The following is a 20,967-nucleotide window of genomic DNA, read 5'->3' on the forward strand; positions in this document are numbered from 1 at the left end:
ACTTTAGTTTGGTTTCCTTTGTTTGTCTATCCATTAACATGTACGTGTGTAACAATTATTGGTTTTGCTTTAATGATGGGTTTGATTCAAAAGTTAGTTACTAGATTGATAATTGCTTTGAAAAGTCTTCGATTTAAATAACTAGTTTGAATGCAAGAATTAATTACTTGAATTTTATTGATTAGGCAGTAATCGTTTATTCCCAAATAATGATTGTAGAATCATATGTGTGATATTCTAATTGTAATTCTCTTATTTAGAATTTGGTTTAGGTTCTATTTCTTTTCAAGTGTAGACAATTGATGAATTATATGACTAACTGTAATTCGTGAAGTATTTGATTATGTGAAATTGATGTGTGATTTAAAGATGGGTTATATAAAGATGTGATCTTGTTATTTATGCACTATAAGTGTTAATTATGATGCTTATGATGATGCGATGTTTAAGATGTTGTTTATTATCATTTGATGCTGTTGTACTATGATGCTGATATGAGATGAATTATTTATATGTTGCATATACTGCTGAGTCTTATTTAAGATGTAAGTGTCGATCTAAGTCAAGGAGTTATAAGATGTTCATGAAGTTCTAAGACGTAAGATGTTGAGTCCATGCATACTCATTTATAGATGAGGGCTCATGCCCTGGAGCTTTTGCTCAACCACGACGATGGAGCTTTTGCTCAACCACGACGATGAGAGCTTATGCTCAACCACGACGATGAGAGCTTATGCTCAACCACGACGATGAGAGCTTATGCTCAACCACGACGATGAGGGCTTATGCCCTGGATTGGTACCACATGCATTTGCATTTCATGATGATTCGAGATGGTTTAAGACGTTAAGAGTTGCATAGTCGAGTCTAGATGCATTGTCAAGTCAAGTTGTTAAGTTGTGATGTTTTAACGAATTTCTTTGTGATGCCTTTTATTATGATGATATGTGACAATGACTGTGACTGCTATATGATGATATTTTGCTAAGATGAGTGATGATGTTTATGTATTTAATTATAATTGCTAAATTATAAGATGTTTATGTTGTTAAATGTAATTTATGATTTATGAGCTTAATATTATTGTTTGAGAAATCTCACCCCTTCTGCGTATATGTTGCCTCGACCGTGGGTAATGTGCAGGTAATAAAGACTAGCTGTGTTCGTGAGTAGACTCCTCACATTGTGTCTAGGTGCTCTGATACGTAACGGGATGGGGATTGCTTTTACTTCTATTCCTTACGTGTCATTTTATGAACTTTTTATGAATAAGTATTGAACCAACCTTATGAGATTTTGATGAGGACTGCGTGCCAAGACTATTTCTATTGTTAAACTAAATCCGCTGCGAAGTTTTTTAAATGTTATGTTGATGAATTTTTGAAGGATAAATTATTATCTATTTTGTTAAGATTTTATGATAAAGAGATGTAGCATTCCGTTTATGTGAATTACTCTGATAATTTATTATGAAATTTTTACGTTGGGAAAACGGGGTGTTACAATTGGTATCAGAGCAGGTCGGTCCGTCCGGCCAAGTAGATGAGTCGTTGTGTCGTGTCGTCATGTTTTCTAGTTAGTATTTATGTTTTTTTTTTATATGATCATGTTTAACTAACCAACTTGATGTAGTTTTTGTGTTTTGTTTGATGAAGTAATGACTGAACTTAATTTCTATTGTGCTAGAATTTCGAGGACGAAATTCCTTTAAGTTGGGGAGAGTTGTAACGCCCTCCTTTTTATTTAATTATTTTAATGAATTTTAGAATATATTTATATGATTGGTGTAGAAATATATTTGTTATTTGGTGTATTATTATTATTAAGTGGGGGAGAGATATATTTAATTTAGAAATAAAATAAGATTCGAAAATAAAATAAATATATGAAGAGTTAGTATTCTATTAAGTAGCATTATTCTATTATTTATTAGAATATGAGAATTATTAGTGTGAGTAGAATTGGGGGTTAGAATAGAAAGAAGAATAAGTTATTGGGCCTAAATAGATTTAGGAAGAGTATTTGATATTATAAATAGAAAAGCTTAGGTTAGAGAGAGTTTTTACGTTAAACTGCTTTTTGGAAAAAGAGGAGAAAGATGAGAACTGAGAGAGAGAGAACCCTAGGAACGAAGAACGCTGCTTTTGATTTCAGAAAAACAATCTAAGGTAAGGGTGAGACTATCTTTCACTAATATTAAGTTTGTAGATCATTAGGTTGCATCTAACGTGTTTAGGATGAGTTTGTGAGATTATGAGAAATTAGGGCTATATGAACATATGGATAGTGAAGGGTTTGTGTTTTCTTCCTTATTTCCATGATCTTTTAATAAATTCTTCTTATATGTTGTAGGGATTATATGTTTGATTTTGGTTTTGAAGTGTGATTGAAATAGTGTTATTCGATAGAATTTTTATTGTGAGAAATTGTTTTTGTTTTAGGTGTATACGGTTTAACCTTGATCGGCTATAAAACTGAATCCTAGAGCAATATAATATACGCTTCAGAATTTTTGTTTTATGCAAATCCTTTTGATTCCAATTTTATAATATATTCCTTAAGAGTTCCCTTGCCACTTTAATTCAATTTCAATTCTGTGATTGAACTGTTTGGTTGCTGCATCTCAATTTTTTGTGAATAAATTGCTGCATCTCAATTAATTATTATACCATTTATTTTCGATTCCTTTTGCTGCATGTGCTTGTCACTTGTTTGTGATGTTGTGAGCTATATGAAATATGCTAACCTTAGGTAACTAGTAGCTAAGTTTTAGTATGCATAGAATTGTAGCACTAGCAAAATAATTGATCACTGGAATTCAACCAAACAGATGACCACTTCATTAGTCAAAATTTTCTATGTTGCTTCCACCTAAGCATCTGAATTATTATTTTTACTACCGTGGCTTATTCTCTATCACATAATGACTTTAGTTTGGTTTCCTTTGTTTGTCTATCCATTAACATGTACGTGTGTAACAATTATTGGTTTTGCTTTAATGATGGGTTTGATTCAAAAGTTAGTTACTAGATTGATAATTGCTTTGAAAAGTCTTCGATTTAAATAACTAGTTTGAATGCAAGAATTAATTACTTGAATTTTATTGATTAGGCAGTAATCGTTTATTCCCAAATAATGATTGTAGAATCATATGTGTGATATTCTAATTGTAATTCTCTTATTTAGAATTTGGTTTAGGTTCTATTTCTTTTCAAGTGTAGACAATTGATGAATTATATGACTAACTGTAATTCGTGAAGTATTTGATTATGTGAAATTGATGTGTGATTTAAAGATGGGTTATATAAAGATGTGATCTTGTTATTTATGCACTATAAGTGTTAATTATGATGCTTATGATGATGCGATGTTTAAGATGTTGTTTATTATCATTTGATGCTGTTGTACTATGATGCTGATATGAGATGAATTATTTATATGTTGCATATACTGCTGAGTCTTATTTAAGATGTAAGTGTCGATCTAAGTCAAGGAGTTATAAGATGTTCATGAAGTTCTAAGACGTAAGATGTTGAGTCCATGCATACTCATTTATAGATGAGGGCTCATGCCCTGGAGCTTTTGCTCAACCACGACGATGGAGCTTTTGCTCAACCACGACGATGAGAGCTTATGCTCAACCACGACGATGAGAGCTTATGCTCAACCACGACGATGAGGGCTTATGCCCTGGATTGGTACCACATGCATTTGCATTTCATGATGATTCGAGATGGTTTAAGACGTTAAGAGTTGCATAGTCGAGTCTAGATGCATTGTCAAGTCAAGTTGTTAAGTTGTGATGTTTTAACGAATTACTTTGTGATGCCTTTTATTATGATGATATGTGACAATGACTGTGACTGCTATATGATGATATTTTGCTAAGATGAGTGATGATGTTTATGTATTTAATTATAATTGCTAAATTATAAGATGTTTATGTTGTTAAATGTAATTTATGATTTATGAGCTTAATATTATTGTTTGAGAAATCTCACCCCTTCTGCGTATATGTTGCCTCGACCGTGGGTAATGTGCAGGTAATAAAGACTAGCTGTGTTCGTGAGTAGACTCCTCACATTGTGTCTAGGTGCTCTGATACGTAACGGGATGGGGATTGCTTTTACTTCTATTCCTTACGTGTCATTTTATGAACTTTTTATGAATAAGTATTGAACCAACCTTATGAGATTTTGATGAGGACTGCGTGCCAAGACTATTTCTATTGTTAAACTAAATCCGCTGCGAAGTTTTTTAAATGTTATGTTGATGAATTTTTGAAGGATAAATTATTATCTATTTTGTTAAGATTTTATGATAAAGAGATGTAGCATTCCGTTTATGTGAATTACTCTGATAATTTATTATGAAATTTTTACGTTGGGAAAACGGGGTGTTACAGATGCAACCGAAGAAGTCATCTTGACTACTCGGAAACAATTGCACAAGAGATCACCCCTTAAGAGTGCTTTGGTGGACGCACTCAATGCTAGTGATGAAGATGAAGCAAGAGACATTGAAGAGTGTTTGAAGGAGCTAGATTCCTTGAAGGAGATTCTTCCTAATCAAGCCATACTTGAAGATTTGAAAGAAGAATCCAAGGAAGAAGCAAAAGTTGATGACACCAAGATAGAATTAAATGTTTTACCATCTAATTTGAAATATGTTTTTCTTGAGAAAGATGGTACAAAACCGGTGATCATTAGTAGCTCCTTGTCCATCAATGAAGAAACAAAGTTGGTAGAGGTTCTCAAGGCCAACAAGGAAGCGATAGGGTGGAAGTTATCCGACTTGAAAGGGATAAGTCCATCTTATTGTATGCACAAGATTATGATGGAAGAAAACTACAAACTGGTAGCACAACCGCAACGCCGCTTGAATCCAAACATGAAAGAGGTGGTGCGAAAGGAAGTAGTGAAGTTGCTTGAAGCCGGCATGATCTATCCTATCTCGGATAGTGCTTGGGTAAGCCCGGTTCAAGTAGTTCCCAAGAAATGAGGAATGACGGTGATCACTAATGATAAAGATGAGTTGATCCCAACTAGAACCGTCACCGGATGGAGAATGTGTATCGATTATAGAAGACTCAATCAAGCAACAAGGAAGGATCACTTCCCATTGCCCTTCATGGATCAAATGCTTGAAAGACTCTCCGGTCAATCCTTTTATTGCTTCCTAGATGGTTACTCCGGTTACAATCAAATCGCCGTGAACCCAGATGATCACGAGAAGACGGCTTTCACTTGCCCCTTTGGTATTTTTGCTTATCGAAGAATCCCATTTGGCTTGTGTAATGCACCCGCAACTTTTCAACGGTGTGTTCAAGCAATCTTCTCCAACTTAATTGGTAAATGCATGGAGGTGTTCATGGATGATTTCTCGGTTTTTGGTCCATCATTTGATATGTGTTTGAATAGCTTGGATACCATGCTGAAGCGGTGTATTGAAACTAGCTTGGTGCTCAATTGGGAGAAATGTCATTTCATGGTTACCGAGGGTATTGTCCTTGGTCATAAGATTTCTTCAAAGGGTATCGAGGTAGACCAAGCAAAGGTCGATGTTATTGGAAAGCTTCCACCACCGGTGAATGTCAAAGGTGTTCAGAGTTTTCTTGGTCATGCCGGATTTTACCGGAGATTCATCAAAGACTTCTCAAAGATAGCAAAGCCTATGAGCAACTTGCTCAACAAAGATAAGTCTTTTATCTTTGATAATGAATGTCTTTTAGCATTTGAAACTTTGAAAGAAAGATTGACCACTGCACCAATAATCATTGCTCCTAATTGGAACTTAAATTTTGAATTAATGTGCGATGCAAGTGATTATGCTGTTGGTGCGGTCTTGGGTCAACGTAAGGACAAAATTTTTCATGCTATTCACTATGCAAGTAAGGTTTTAAATGAGGCACAAATTAATTATGCCACAACTGAAAAAGAGTTACTTGCAATAGTTTATGCAATGGAGAAATTTCGTTCTTACCTTGTAGGTTCCAAAATTGTTGGCTATACTGACCATGCAGCTATCAAGTATCTCCTTACTAAGTCTGACTCAAAGCCAGGGCTCATCCGATGGATGTTGTTGCTTCAAGAATTTGACTTAGAGATTAAAGATAAGAAAGGCACGGAGAATCTTGTAGCTGATCACCTTTCAAGGTTGACAAACAATGAGGTAACCAAGAATGAACCGGAAGTTCGTGAAGAATTTCCCGATGAAAGGTTGCTTGCAATCAATGTGAGACCGTGGTTTGCCGACATGGTGAACTACAAAGCAACCGAGTTCATTCCGGAAGATTTTGAATGGCAACAACGCAAGAAGTTCCTCCATGATGCTAACCACTATGTGTGGGATGAGCCTTACTTGTTCAAAATTGGAGCGGACAATCTCTTGCGTAGGTGTGTGGATGATGAAGAGGCAAAAAAGATCCTATGGCGATGTCACAATTCACCCTATAGAGGTCACTTCAACGGGGAGAGAACCGCCACAAAGGTACTTTAATCCGGGTTCTATTGGCCAACTATTTTCAAAGATGCCAATACACATTGCAAGCATTGTGATGAATGCCAAAGAACCGGATCAATGTCAAAGAGAAATGAGATGCCTCTACAAATCATCCTTGAAGTGGAAGTGTTCGATTGTTGGGGTATAGATTTTGTTGGCCCCTTTCCTTCATCATATTCCAATGAGTACATCTTGGTAGCTGTCGATTATGTTTCAAAGTGGGTGGAAGCCATAGCATCGCCTAAACCCGATAGCAAGACGGTAGTGAAGTTCCTAAAGAAGAATATTTTCACCCGGTTTGGTACACCAAGAGTTCTAATTAGTGATGGAGGGTCACACTTTTGCAACGCACAACTTGCCAAAGCCTTAGATCATTATGGAGTTAAGCAAAGGTAGCATCACCGTATCATCCGCAAACAAATGGACAAGCCGAAGTTTCCAACCGGGAGGTCAAACGAATACTTGAGAAGACGATCTCTACATCTCGAAAGGATTGGTCGGCTAAACTTGATGAAGCTTTGTGGGCATATAGGACTGCTTACAAGTCTCCTATAGGCCTCACTCCTTTCCAAATGGTCTATGGCAAATCTTGTCACTTACCGGTCGAGCTCGAACATAAAGCATTCTGGGCATTAAAGTTCCTAAACTTTGATCAAGAGAAGGCCGGTGAAAGAAGAAAAGTTTAAATGCATGAGCTTGAAGAATTGAGAAATCAAGCTTATGAATCTTCAAAGCTCTACAAAGAAAGGACCAAGAAATATCATGATGAGAAGATCACCAAGAGACAATTCATGCCGGGGCAAATGATGTTACTTTTCAATTCAAGACTGAGATTGTTTCCAGGCAAATTGAAGTCTAAGTGGTCCGGACCTTTCATGGTTAAAGAGGTCAAACCATATGGAGCTGTTGAACTTGAGGATCCAGTCACAAAAGCCAACTGGACAGTTAATGAGCAAAGGCTTAAGCCCTATTTCGGTGGTGAAATTGATCGGAGTATGTCGACGATTTCACTAATCGAACCATGATTTCTTCAAGACAAATGCGTCGAGCTCATGACGTAAAACAAGCTCTTGCTGGGAGGCACACCCAGTTTTGTAAGTATTTTTATGTTTTATTGCATTTAGGAATAATATAATGAGCATTGCAAAGCAAAACATGAAGCAATTGTTGTGAGTCATTTCTGTGGTGATCTCGCGCAAGCGAAGTAATCTCGCTTAAGCGAGATTAGGGTGTTTTTGAATTTAGTTACGACATTTAATTCGCGCAAGCGAGATAAACCTCGCGTAAGCGAGATGAGTTTTACACTTAAAAAGTTGTAACGGTTCACAAGGGGATTAACTCCCCTTAACCACACCCACTCACCCACTCATCTCTCATTATCGGTTACAACAACAATACAACACAAATCTCACACACTTTTCTTTTTCTCACAAACTTTAACCCTAAAATCAAAGCCAATTCAACCTTAGTCAATCACTTGCATACTTCTTCATTCATCATCATTTGCTTGCTTCATTCATCATCATTCAACAGGTTTGATTTCTGTTTCTTTTCCTTGCTTTTCATTTTTTCAAAATTCATGCTTTAAGTATTGTTTAGAAAGGATAGGATTAATTGCAGTCATTTTTGGTTAGAGACTCTGTTCCATAGGATACTGGTGATGCAAATGAACAAGAACAACAACTAATTGCCTTGAAATTCAATTTTGAAAATTTGACCCATTTGAATTTTTTTTTGAAAATATGGGTTTTGAGAAATTTCTTGGCAAATGTTTTGATTCTCGTTGAATTCTTATTCATGGTTGTGTTAGTAGAGGATTAGGGTTGATTGCTGTGTTTAAAAATGCTGATTGTGTTGAAAAATGATGGAAAGGGTTTGAATTTCGCAGGTACAGGAACATCTCACGTAAGCGAGGTTCTTAGGTTACAAATCTCGCGCAAGCGAGTATTCATGTAAAAATTCGCTTGCATCTCGCTTAAGCGAGTCTCAAGCGAGATTGTTATGTACCTCTATTTTTGTCTTCAGTTCTATCTGCCTTAACCCACTTGATTCCATACATGTGCTGATTATTGCTCTATACTGTATATGGTTTTCCTGGTTGTTTTGCAGATGGCACCCAAAAATCAACCAACCAAGAAACGAAAAACCACTGCTGCCTCATCCGGTGTTGTAAACCGTCCTGCACCCTTACCCAGAAACCCGGACCGTACCATTTACACTTCCAACAAAACCTATGCCAGGTTTCTCGAGCTGAAACAAGAGAAAACTTGGCATGACAAAATTTTCCGGATTAACCCTGAGGGTGAGTATGCGGACATTGCAGCCGTTTTCACTGAGAGAAAGTGGGAGAAACTCCTTAACCCATACCCCAAAATCAACCTGGACCTTCTGTGTGAGTTTTATGCTAATGCCTTACCAGATTGTGATGCTAAGGAAATGCAAGCTGCATTTTCTTATACCACCATGGTGAGAGGAAAAACAATCCGCTTCGATAGGGATGCGATTAATGATTACCTAGGCAAGCCTTACACCCTACCTGACTCCGATGACCCTGACACACCTGCCTTGTGTCCTTATGGGGAAAGAGAAGAGGCTGCTGATTGGAATCTTGGTAAGATTGAGAGGGAGATTTTGCTACCGGGAAGGACGTACACTGAGTCCAAAGCGGGTAACCGCAATTTGGCAGCCTTCACTGATATGAGACCAAAAGCTGGGATTATTTTTAAGTTCTTGGTTCATAATGTCTGGCCAAAAAGCCATGTCACCACAACTCCAAAGAAAGTGATGCCTCCTCTGATCTGGCATATTTGCAAAGGAAGGGCAGTGGATGTGGCTGCAATTATTTCAAGAGAGCTGAAGCATGTAGCTCTTGGTGGTGTCGCAGGACCAGAGACCAGACTTGCTTTTCCGGGATTTATTATGGGATTGCTTAAGCATCACGAGGTGCCAGTCACCGAACATTTTTCAGAAGAGCTGGTTTCTCCCATTGATGACAAGTACATTCGGGGTTACATTTCCAGAGCACTAACCAAGGGTGCTGCTTCTTCTTCTCATGTACCCCCACCTGAGGATGTGCCCCCACCTGAGGATGTTCCAGAGCATGATGATCCTCACCAGTCTATGCCACCACCTCAGCAGCCCGGCACGTTTGATTTTGCTTCTTTGCAGGCCTGGATGACTCAGCATGAGCAAAGGGCACATGAGAGAGCTATGAGGCAAGAGATCAGAGATAACCATATGATAGACCAGCAGGCTGCGATCTTCCGCAGCAACCAGGGTATCTATTCGCATCTTTACGATGCTCACATGGACCCTAGATGTTTCGCATTCACTCCTGCTCAGTTCTATGATTCTTGCATGTGGCCTGGGGACAGGCCAATTTACCCAGGAGGGGGCAGTGGAGCAGGACCAGCCCAGACTCAGGAGAGGACTGCTAGTGTTCATGGTATTAGTACAGCAGGACATGCTACTCAGGAGAGAACTGCTAGTTTTCATGGTGCTGATCAGGATCCAGAGGGGACTGTTAGTTTCCATCCTTCTGATGACATGGATGATGATGCGGCACACTGACTGCATCTCTTGGTTATTTTAGTGATGTTTAGTTGTTTTGACTTCTGCTTTGACTCTTTATTTCATGTTTTTATTTTTATGTTGGAACAATTTTTATGCTTTTGTACTTTTACTTCTTGAGCACGGTTTTGGGTGTTCAACATTTTGGTTTAAATTTTAATTTCATTTTGGGTTAAATAACTTAGTTTGTTGTTTGGTTTTTAACTTATTGCTTTGGATGAAATTTTTTGTTTAAATCTTGCTTGTGTTTCGTCAAAAGAAAAATTGCTCATGAACATCAAAGTTTAAAGTGCTCCATGGAGCCAATTATTGAGCAAAAGCAGGTGAGTGATAATGATATGAATTGTGAGAAAGCGCAATGCCAAGGTATTGGTTTCCTGTTGTTCTAGGTGTTACTATGAATGTGAAATTTGTACTTTGCACAAAATGTATCTCATTTAATTCTTTTCATAAACATAAATAATTTTGAACCACTTAGTACTTAACCTAAATGTGAGGTAGCTTCAATCTGTTGTATATATATGCTGGAGACCGATAATCACCGTCTAACTTGTTTTAGTTATGTTAAATCTGATAATTATTTTGAATTGTTTGAAAGCATGGAAAGGATCAAGGCACGTTTTGAATTGAGATTAACCAAATTGACCACATAAAGCCTACCTGTGAGAAGAGCGAGTATCTGATACCCCAATCTGAGCCAAATGAATCAAGTCCTCAAACATGAACTGTCAATATTCATAAGCACAATGCTTAATGAATTTGTCTGAAATTTTTCAAAAATCCAGTTCATGCTTGACTCTTATAGGACTTTGATATTTTTACTTTGTTGAACCCTTAACCTTATTGTACTTTGTCCCTTGCCTTAGGATAGGGGAACATTCAATTAGAGTTTTGTTGTATTCAAGTTGGGGAGAAAAAGGAGGCATTATATGTCAAGTTTATGGTGAAATTGTTAAGATAACCTGACAACATTGTAGAAAAGAAAAAGTTGTACATTTGAAAAAGAAAAGAAAAGAAAAGAAAAAGAAGAAAAAGAAAGAAAAATCAAAAATAGAACAAGTTGTCAAGGTTATTGGTTAGATTGTTAATCACCAAAGGTTGTAATTATTGGTAGGGAAGATTATGGATTTCAAGTTGTGATACAAAGAATGTTCCTCTTTGATAGGCTTTCTGATCAATTGCCCCACATATGACATTTCTTTTGTAGCCCAGCCAAGTTATAACCCTTGAAAGACCTTTTGATCCATGTTTTTGTTCTTTTTGAGACGATATTTGGATGGACACCTAACTTAATCAGAATGTTAGCATGATTGTTGGATGTGTGTTCATTACCTTCATTTATTGTTATTATTATATTTCATCTACTTGCAAAGAAGGGTGTTAGGTGTGGTTCATAACTAGTTATGTTTATGCTTTGAATTTTATGATATATATTTTGTGCTTAGGACTTGTTTCACATTTATAGCCGTGCTAGGAATAATGGAGAACTTCATGCTTGCCGGTGCATTCACATTTGAATCACCACTTGAAAATTTTTAATGTTTTGAATTGTTTGGTACTGTGCTAGAAAGCTTGTCCAAAGCCTTGTAAGTTTCCTTTTGATTCTTTTGTTTGAGGACAAACAAAAAGCTATGTTGGGGAGAGTTTGATAAGTGCTCAAAAGTAATATCTTTCATGTGTTAAAAGAGGCATTTTTAGTGACTTGTTATGCAAGTTATCTACGGAAAAGCTTTCAATTGTTGTATTTATACCATTTATGCTTTACATGCTGATTCTACCCAATTTATGCAGGAAATAACAAGTAAGGACCAAAACTCAAGTGTGTGAACCAAGCGAAACTCGCTTACGCGAGATCACCTCGCTTAAGCGAGATTTCTCCAGAACTATCTGAGCATCTCGCTTCCCAGGTCGCTTGCAGCATCGCTTGTGGAATTTTGAATCTCGCTTACGCGAGATCATCTCGCTTACGCGAGATTTCTCCAGGGAGCAACTGTGAACCTCGCTTTCCATCTCGCTTCCAAGTCGCTCAAGAAGGATTCAAAGGCAGTTTAAGTTTGAAGCAACCTCGCTTACACGAGTTCAAACTCGCTTACGTTAGATTTCTCCAGGGATCATCTTCAAGAACTCGCTTCTAGCTTGCTTCCAATTCGCTTACGCGAGATGCATCTTCATCAAGGATCAGGGTTACGTGGCAAGACTTCATTGGCCATGGCTGGATATTTAGGCTTCTCGCTTGAGCGAGATTAATATCGCTTAAGCGAGATTACACGAACTTAGCCCATTTAAATAGAAGTTTTACCTCTCTTTTGGACTATTCACTATTCCATTGATAAATTTTATACAATTTAAGAGAGAGGTTAGAGCTATTTCTAAGAGAGAAACACAAAGCAAGTGGTTTAGGAGTAGATTCAACTCAAGATCGCTTTGGATACGAAGGATCTTGACATAGAATCTTCATCTTTCCTTCATCCTTTGCATAGTATACATGTCTATGTGTAGCTATCATCTTCTTTGTAGTATTGAGGTAACAAACAAGCTATTATGTAATCTTTTGATCTTTTAATATATAAGGTTATAGCTTAATGATTCAATATTGTTGTTATTCTTATGTTTAATGCTTTCAATGAGATTCAAGATGATTTGGACACGAACTCTTGAATCTAGAACTAGAATAACAATCTATCTTATGTTATATCACTCTTGACAAGTTTGTAAACCTTTGATAATTACTTTTAATCAAGATTTTAATGCTTTCGGATACTTAATCAGGCTGGACACGGTCGATTAAGTTATCCGATCGACTTTGTTATCGTTTAAGGGATTTGGACACGAATGTTTAAACGCTAACTTAGAAATAACGATGTCACTTTGGACACGAAGGATGTTGCAGAAATGATTGTAATAATATTGGTTATAAAGCTAGAGTCTGTTAATCGATCGAGAGATTGCTGCTGTTATGCTTGCTCGTTATCTTATACCGCAAGTGAAATAGTTCGATCTCCTCTCGTTTTTACTTTTATGTCATCTGTGGATATAGTGTTACAAACAAACATTTTATAAAGGATATCTTAATGTGAAAGATTGTGAAAACGCTTATGATTTAACGCAACTCCCTGCGGAAAACGATCCTATATATACTCACGTGTACATAGTTATATGACATGTAGAAATTCTACATCAAAGTTCCATAAGAAGTTCCTTCTAGGGGAGTCGATCCTTGATTTTTTTTTTCTGAGGAAGTTTTGGAGCAATATGATCAAGTAGCCCAAAAATCGGATTTTTGACTAAGCAGCTAACAATGCCCTAAAACAAAAGGATGAGAGTTAGGAAGATTAAAATTGTCCTTAAACTGGTTATCCATGTTACAAGCAAACTCAGAATTTGTGCTGATACAATTCAGATTATATAATCTGAACTGTTTTTCCCTTGAACAATGGTGTTTAGGGGGTGTTCGGATTCTATAGTACGAAAAAAGTAAGGAACGAGCCCTATTTTTTGAGGTTTTCGGATTATAAAATCCGAATTGGTGAAAAACTCATTTTTTCACCCTATAACAAATGAAAAACTCAGTTCAGATTCTAAAATCCGAAAATCTTAAAGACTTTTTCGAAAAAAAATAGGGCGCGTGGGTGGAAAAAGTAATAGTTTTGCTTAAACCAAATGGATATAAGTTGGAAACGAAACCCTTATTTGGCAGAAGAGAATATAGGTAACTCTCAAAACCCTAGTCCCCTTCTTCTATAGTTTCAATCTCGCATCACACATAATGGGAAACCATAAGAAGAATACGAATGGAAAGAAGCGTCAAAGACTAGCACGGAGGATGAAGGTGGTGGTAGGAAGTTTTCTAGAAACAATGAAGAAAGTTCGCATCCGGGATCAATTGGGCATTCTGTTGTTGGCGGTGATGGCACTGATAGGTGTGCTGATTCTTTCATACTTTTATTTTCTTCCTTTTGAGAAGCAGCAGGAGGAGATTAGCTTTGAGGAGTTTAGGAATAATGTTTTGGAACCAAGATTAGTAGACCATATTGTTGTCTCCAACAAAGAACTTGCTAAAATATATGTCAGGAGGAACGATAGTGAAGTAGTAGGAACCGTTCCTGCAAAATATGAATATTTTTTCAATATTGGAAGTGTTGATTCTTTTTAGAGGAAGTTAGAGAAAGCACAAGAAAGACTAGGCATTCTACATCATGATTTTGTACGTGTTACTTATTCTTTCGAAACTGAATGGTTCCCATTGTTTATCTTATTATCTGGACTTCTGTTCATTATCAGAGTTGTCTTATATAAGGAGGGTATTGATGGAACTATATTATCAAACATCGGAAAAGTACATAATGTTACTAAAGTAAGTAGACAAATACGCCAAAAACAAGGTTGGTTGGTACCTTATTCTTCTTCCTTCTTCTTCTTCTTCTTCTTCTTCTTCTTCTTTTGTGAATAATAATATTTTCTAACACCATGTTCCCCTAGTTGACTATTTGTCTTTCCCATTCTCACTTTTTCGAATGAACAATTTAATGGGCTATTCTATCAAGGGCATTTGTTAAGGATTTAAAAGAGAAAATAATTTTGAAATTTTACTTAGAAAAAGTTTCTTTTTGAAATTTCAATGTGTTAAATACACAATTTCTAAAAAAAAGTTTCTTCTTTGAACTTCTAAACAAATGTCCTAGACACTTGTTAGCATTTTCCTAACTTAATTTAGGAGCATATTTTCTTATATGAATTTATTTTGTTCAGGTCTATTTTAAAGATGTTGCTGGCTGTGATGAGGCAAAGCAAGAAGTTATGGAGTTTGTGCACTTCCTCAAGAATCCTAAGAAATACGAAGAGCTTGCAAAAATTCCAAAAGGGGCTCTTTTGGTGGGTCCTCCAGGTACAGGAAAAACCTTTTTAGCAAAAGCAACTGCAGGGGAGTCTGGTGTGCCATTTCTCTCTCTAACCGGTTCTGATTTCCTGGAACTGTTTGTTGGTGTTGGAGCATCTAGGGTGAGAAACTTGTTTAAGGAAGCAAGGAAGTGTGCTCCTAGTATAGTATTTATTGATGAAATTGATGCAATTGGTCGAGCACGGGGTAGTAGAGGTGGTGGTCGTGCAAATGATGAGCGTGAAAGTACTTTAAATCAATTGTTGGTGGAGATGGATGGTTTTAGAACCACTGCTGGAGTTGTTGTGCTGGCAGGTACCAATAGACCTAATGTATTAGACAAAGCCCTACTTAGGCCTGGGCGTTTTGACCGCCAAATAACAATTGATAAACCCGACATCAACGGTCGTGATCAAATATTTCAGATTTACTTGAAAAGGATTAAACTTGACCAGGAGGCTTCATATTATTCACATAAGCTTGCATCCCTTACTCCAGGATTTGCTGGAGCTGACATTGCTAATGTTTGCAATGAAGCTGCTCTGATTGCTGCAAGAATTGAAGAAGCACATGGCACAAAGGATCATTTTGAGGCAGCTATTGACAGGATCATTGGTGGTTGGGAGAAGAAAAACAAGGTAATAAGCAAGCAGCAGAGGCATACTATTGCTTACCATGAAGCAGGTCATGCTGTTGCATGTTGGTTCTTGGAACATACTGACCCATTGTTGAAAGTAACTATTGTTCCTCGCGGAACTGCAGCTCTTGGGTTTGCCCAGTATGTTCCAAATGAGAACCATCCCATGACAAAGGAGCAGCTTTTTGATAGGACTTGTATGACCCTTGGTGGTCGGGATGCCGAGCAGGTTCTCATTAGGACAATCTCTACAGGAGCACAAGATGACTTGGATAAAGTCACTCTTTTGAGACGTCCAAACCATACAACGGCAAAACTAGTGCAATAATTGATAATTAAGTGCGAGATTGGGTGAACAAAGCATACAAACATACCATACAACTTATAGAGGAATACAAGGGGAAAGTAGCTGAAATTGCAGAGTTGCTGCTCGAAAAAGAAGTGCTTCACCAAGATGACTTGCTCCAAGTCTTGGGTGCGCGACTACCCTTCAAGAGTCCTGAACTCGATAATTATGATAAGTTTAAGCCAGGGCTTCAAGATGAGGCCGAAGATGTTGAAATAATTGTCGATGGAGCGAGGAGGGTGATGTTTTTCACTCAAGAACCCAAGGTCGTTACCACATAGTTGATTAAGTTTACTTTTGTTACCATGAAACTATTTAGAACTTATCCAGTTCAAATGAAAAAGGGATTGGGGGTATGATCTTAGTTGATGCATTTTTTTAGTGTAACCACTGATTTATTAACGTTCCTATCTGTAGGTATGAATTCTATATTTAGATTATTTATATTATATTCCATTATTCTTCCATTTATTATATTGTTCATGAAGGTCATATAACTTGGTCCTGTTAATGTTTTTTCTCTATATTTTTTCTCTATCCAAGATATAACTTTATGGATTTTGTCTCTTTAATTGCATGGTTAAGGAGCCTGATGATTTTCCTGCTGAGAAAGTGGAGAAGATAATGTCATTTAGTAGAATCTCTCAAAGACAAAACTCTTCTGCATATGGATACAGTCAGATTCAACCTTTCTGAACAATTGTTGGTGATCTTCCAATTGCTAGAAAAACTTTACTATATTTTTTCCAAAGCACCGTGTAGACCAAGCAATCCAAACTCTGCTCTAGTAAAGCCTGTTGAATCCATTCCATGGCTTTATATTGGTGATAAATAAAAGTAAATTTCAAATCAATCATAGTTTTCAGTATATTTTTATTGGTCTCTTGGCTAGTTCTCTCTCATTATCATTTTATAACTTGTGCAGTGCCAAGACTATGATGGATAACATAGTTCTATTGGGATCTAATTATGATTTAACATAAATGGGCTGCTAAGTGGAAGAGATCAAGACGAAATTAGTATGATGTTGGTGTTGTGTAATGAAGGGAGGACAGCCATGTGTGGAAGTTCAATACAAAAGGTGTGTACATGGTCAAGTTGGCATACCGGTATGCTATGGAAGCACTTATTGAGAATATGGAGTATAAAGTTGAGGGTGATTGGTGTAAATTGTGGAATCTACAAATTCCTCAAAGAGTCAAAATCTTCATATGGAGAGTAGTAAGGGGATGGCTCGCAACAAGGGATGGACTCCAAAATAAAGGTTTGCAATTAATGTTGTGATGCTTGCCCCCATTGTGAAACAAACTACGAGAACGATTGGCATATGTTTATGCCTTTATGGAATGTGATAAGGCGAAACAAGTATGGGAGACGGCAGGGCTGTGGGAGAATTTGCATGTTTCAATACAAAATGCAACAGATTTTGCAATTTTGTTTTTAATGTTATCACTAACATGCAGCAACATAAGGTTATTGACTTTGCTATGATGATGTGGTGTATATAGAAGTGCCATAATGAGAAGATTTGGGAAGACAATGAGAATAATGACCAAGTATCAATTCAGATTGCACGGGACTGTCACACAATGGAAGGAGATGAGGAAGCAGGCTGTAGCAGCGAATAGGAAAAGCCGTATAGCAGCAGAAGCGTTAAACAGTAGCAGTTAAGCAGCATCGCAAGACAGTTGTACAGAAGATGCAGCGCAAAACAGTAGCGGTTCAGCAATACGGAGGCTGCAACAACCGGTGGGTGAATTTAAATGTAACATTGACGCAGTACTGTTTCAAGAAAAGTGCTGCTATGAAATTGGTATGTGTATCCGGAACTCTAGAGAACATTTTATGGAATTGGTATGCGCAATATGACAATTTAATTTGATGTATTATATGCAGAATGGAATGAATAGTTAATTGTACTATTTTAGAGCTTTCTTTCTTCTTTATCTCTTAAAAGGAAATGTTTATCTGCATTAAAAGGAAATGTTTATCTGCATTTTTTTTCTGCTATGGTTGAAAATTGTGTACTTGCAAAAAATACGAATACTTTATTATTGATTGATAAAGTAAGTTGGTTATGCGTTTGTTTCAGATACATTATATAGTTAGGTACAATCTATGAAAAAAGGAACACAATTGAGGAGAGTATACATGTTTAAACTATATGGAAATGGATTTATTAGTAATTAATTGTAATGTCAAATTTAGTGCATACCATTTTATCATGGAGTTTTTTTTACCATTATCAGCATACCTTCCTTTTTTTTTTTTTTTTAAGGACATACCTTCCAATTTGTTTTTCTATAATAATAAACGACAGCATCCCAAGTGAATTTGCCTATGTGTCAAACTCATTAATAATGTGGCATTGCATATTTGGCCAAGACATTATCCATGTCATTAATTTTACAGTTATTTCAATAATAAAAAAAAGGAAAATAAGTATAAAAAATAGTTTTTTTTAGGTAAAAGAAACATCATTTTATTTGAGACACTTGATAACTTGAGATGATCGCTATATAAATGAAAAATACAACATGAGTGTATGGTAAGTTGCCCTCTAAAACATATATATAGGGTCTGTTTGGTAAGCCCCTTAAATGAGCTTATTGCTCATAGCTTATAGCTTATAAGCTCGTTTGACAAAAGAAGCTCTGTTTGGTAACACTTTTTCAACATGAGCTTATAGCTTATTTCACGAGTTTATAAGCTATTTTTCAGAAGCTATTCCAAGTAGCGTTTGAGCTTATAGCTTATAGCTTATCATCTTTTCTTCCAATTTTATCCTTATTCATTTATCTAAAATCCAATTCTACCCCTTTATAATTTGTTTAATGTTACCGTTATATATTTTGTTTTGACTAACATGTTACGTTTATATATATTGTTTTTTCAGTAACATGTTACGTTTATATATATTGTTTTGACTAACATTTTTTTGACTAACATTTTTTTATATATATTGTTTTTCTAGTGCTGTTTTGATATATATTTTCTCTAATAAAACATATATTGTTACACTTTTTTAAGGCACGTATATAAGCATTGTTACGTTATTATTTTTTTCCAAAAAAATGGTTTCTTATGTTACTGTCAATTGCTACAACATTTTTTTTAAGGAAAGTCAATTGTTACAATACTGTAAAACAAATTACGTTTTTTATATTACAATAATGTAAAACAAATTACGTTTTTAATATTATTTGTTAGTTAAATTTATCATTTTTTTGTTAGTTTATAATTTTATTCTTAGTTTTATAATTTAAAATGAATAGATAGAAACATATATTATTATTTTTTACGTTATAAAACTTAAATGAATGTAAAAAATAAAATTCAGTGAAAAATAATTAATTAGCTAGTTGAACCGTTAATTCAATGGAAAGCATATATTATATTTTGTAAATTTTATTATGAATTAAGAATGTCCTTTTATGTCATTTTAGGTTTATTAGCTCATTGAACCGCTAATTTTACCAAACACTTCAATTAGCTTATCAGCTATCGGTCATCAGCCATCAGCTATAAGCTATCAGCTAAAAGCTATCAGTCATCAGCTATCAGCTATAAGCTATCAGCTAGCTTATCAGTCAACCGCTATTTTTACCAAACTGAGCCATAATACTTAAAAGAACAGTGAATGAGAAAAACTGACAAATGAAACACTTTATAACAACAATCGAGTAATATAGCAAAGAAGCTGTGGTTTTCCATTCAAGAATTAAGCGTGAGCATCCTCAATTGACTGAATAAGCAGCATGTACGTCAACATGTATCATGTATGTTGTTTTGTAATGCTAGTAACCACTTGCTTAAAAAAACCATGGAATTAAAATATAGGGTGACATAAATGAATGAACATGATGAAAAAACTTAGGTTCAAGTTTCCCTACATTAGTCCAATTTTGTTTTCCCCAATTCTTTCTAAACAATAGGTTCATAATTATAATCTTCGTTAAATGCGATCAATACATTGTTAAACCTACGAAGAAGTCTGCCTTTAAATTTAAGAAATACCAAATTATGGTATTTTATGTCAGATGTTGTTTAATATGTTATGTGTGCTTGACTTTTGATGTGCAAAACTATTTAACAACTATAATAGCGTAGTTTGGATTAGGTTACTTTTTGAAAGCTTCTCAATTGAAATATGCATTTGGTTCCTAATGATTTAAAAAAACAATATTCATTGGTGTTTACGGAAGAGTTTACACTTACATGGCTCTAAGCTTAAAAGTGAACAATGACAATGAGAAGCTATAAATTTCTAACAAATATATATTTGAACATTCAAAATTTCATACACTCATTCAACATATTATATTCGCACAGTTGTGAAACTTAAGGTGTCAAAAGTCCAAATAAGCCTAACTATCACGAGTTGTTGACGGACAACGATACTCAACATTGACCATCATTCTTGTGTCCCGTGGTTGAGACGTACAAAAGAATGACGGTCATTGTAGGGGTTGGTCCTGGATGGACATGCACCTTTGTTGGAGGAGACGTTTTGACAATATCTCTCAAAACTTGGACCTTCCTTTCTTGATCTAATTTCTCTATAGAACATAATAAAGAATCCTTCTTCAGAGATGGAGCAGAAGATGACGAGCAGCATTCTTCGATTTCTTCTTCATAACATGAGACATCTATGTTTTGAATCCATTTCAGATTATATATGCCGTAAGGTACCAAAAAGTAAAAATAAAAGAAAATCAATCAAATAACAAAGACTTAAAAAAAAATGTATACCAATCTCGTGTAATTGTGCGAGACGTCTTAAATTCGAATTATTCAACAAAGTTTAGTTGAAAATTGACAAAATGCAAAGATAATTTATGGTGAATGAGACATTTTAGAGGATTCAAAAAAAAAATTTATGGAGAGGAAATTAAAAAATTTTGTGAAGACTAAAATCATATTTAATCTTATAAATGAATTGAGCTTTAAATGGATGAATCCCTAAATATGTTGGATGGTTGTTTTCTGTAGGGGAGATGTTGTAAGGATAGGGAGCAAGAGAGAGTACCAAATAGG

At 35.8% G+C, this 20,967-nt stretch overlaps 1 long non-coding RNA gene and 1 pseudogene across 1 annotated transcript; both read left to right on the forward strand.

The window, feature by feature from the left end:
• The first annotated feature begins 10,429 nt into the window (after window positions 1-10,429).
• Window positions 10,430-16,333, forward strand: LOC146934807 (ATP-dependent zinc metalloprotease FTSH 3, mitochondrial pseudogene; annotated as a pseudogene).
• A 182-nt stretch (window positions 16,334-16,515) lies between these two features.
• On the forward strand, window positions 16,516-17,909 carry LOC146934808 (uncharacterized). The gene is made up of 2 exons (XR_015007900.1): window positions 16,516-16,767; window positions 16,856-17,909. It is a non-coding gene; the product is annotated as an uncharacterized LOC146934808 (long non-coding RNA).
• The last annotated feature ends 3,058 nt before the right edge of the window (window positions 17,910-20,967 follow it).

The sequence above is a fragment of the Medicago sativa genome, chromosome 4 (genome assembly GCF_051527215.1).
Source record: "Medicago sativa cultivar Bolivia chromosome 4, Bolivia_mono, whole genome shotgun sequence".
Taxonomy (NCBI): Eukaryota; Viridiplantae; Streptophyta; class Magnoliopsida; order Fabales; family Fabaceae; genus Medicago; species Medicago sativa.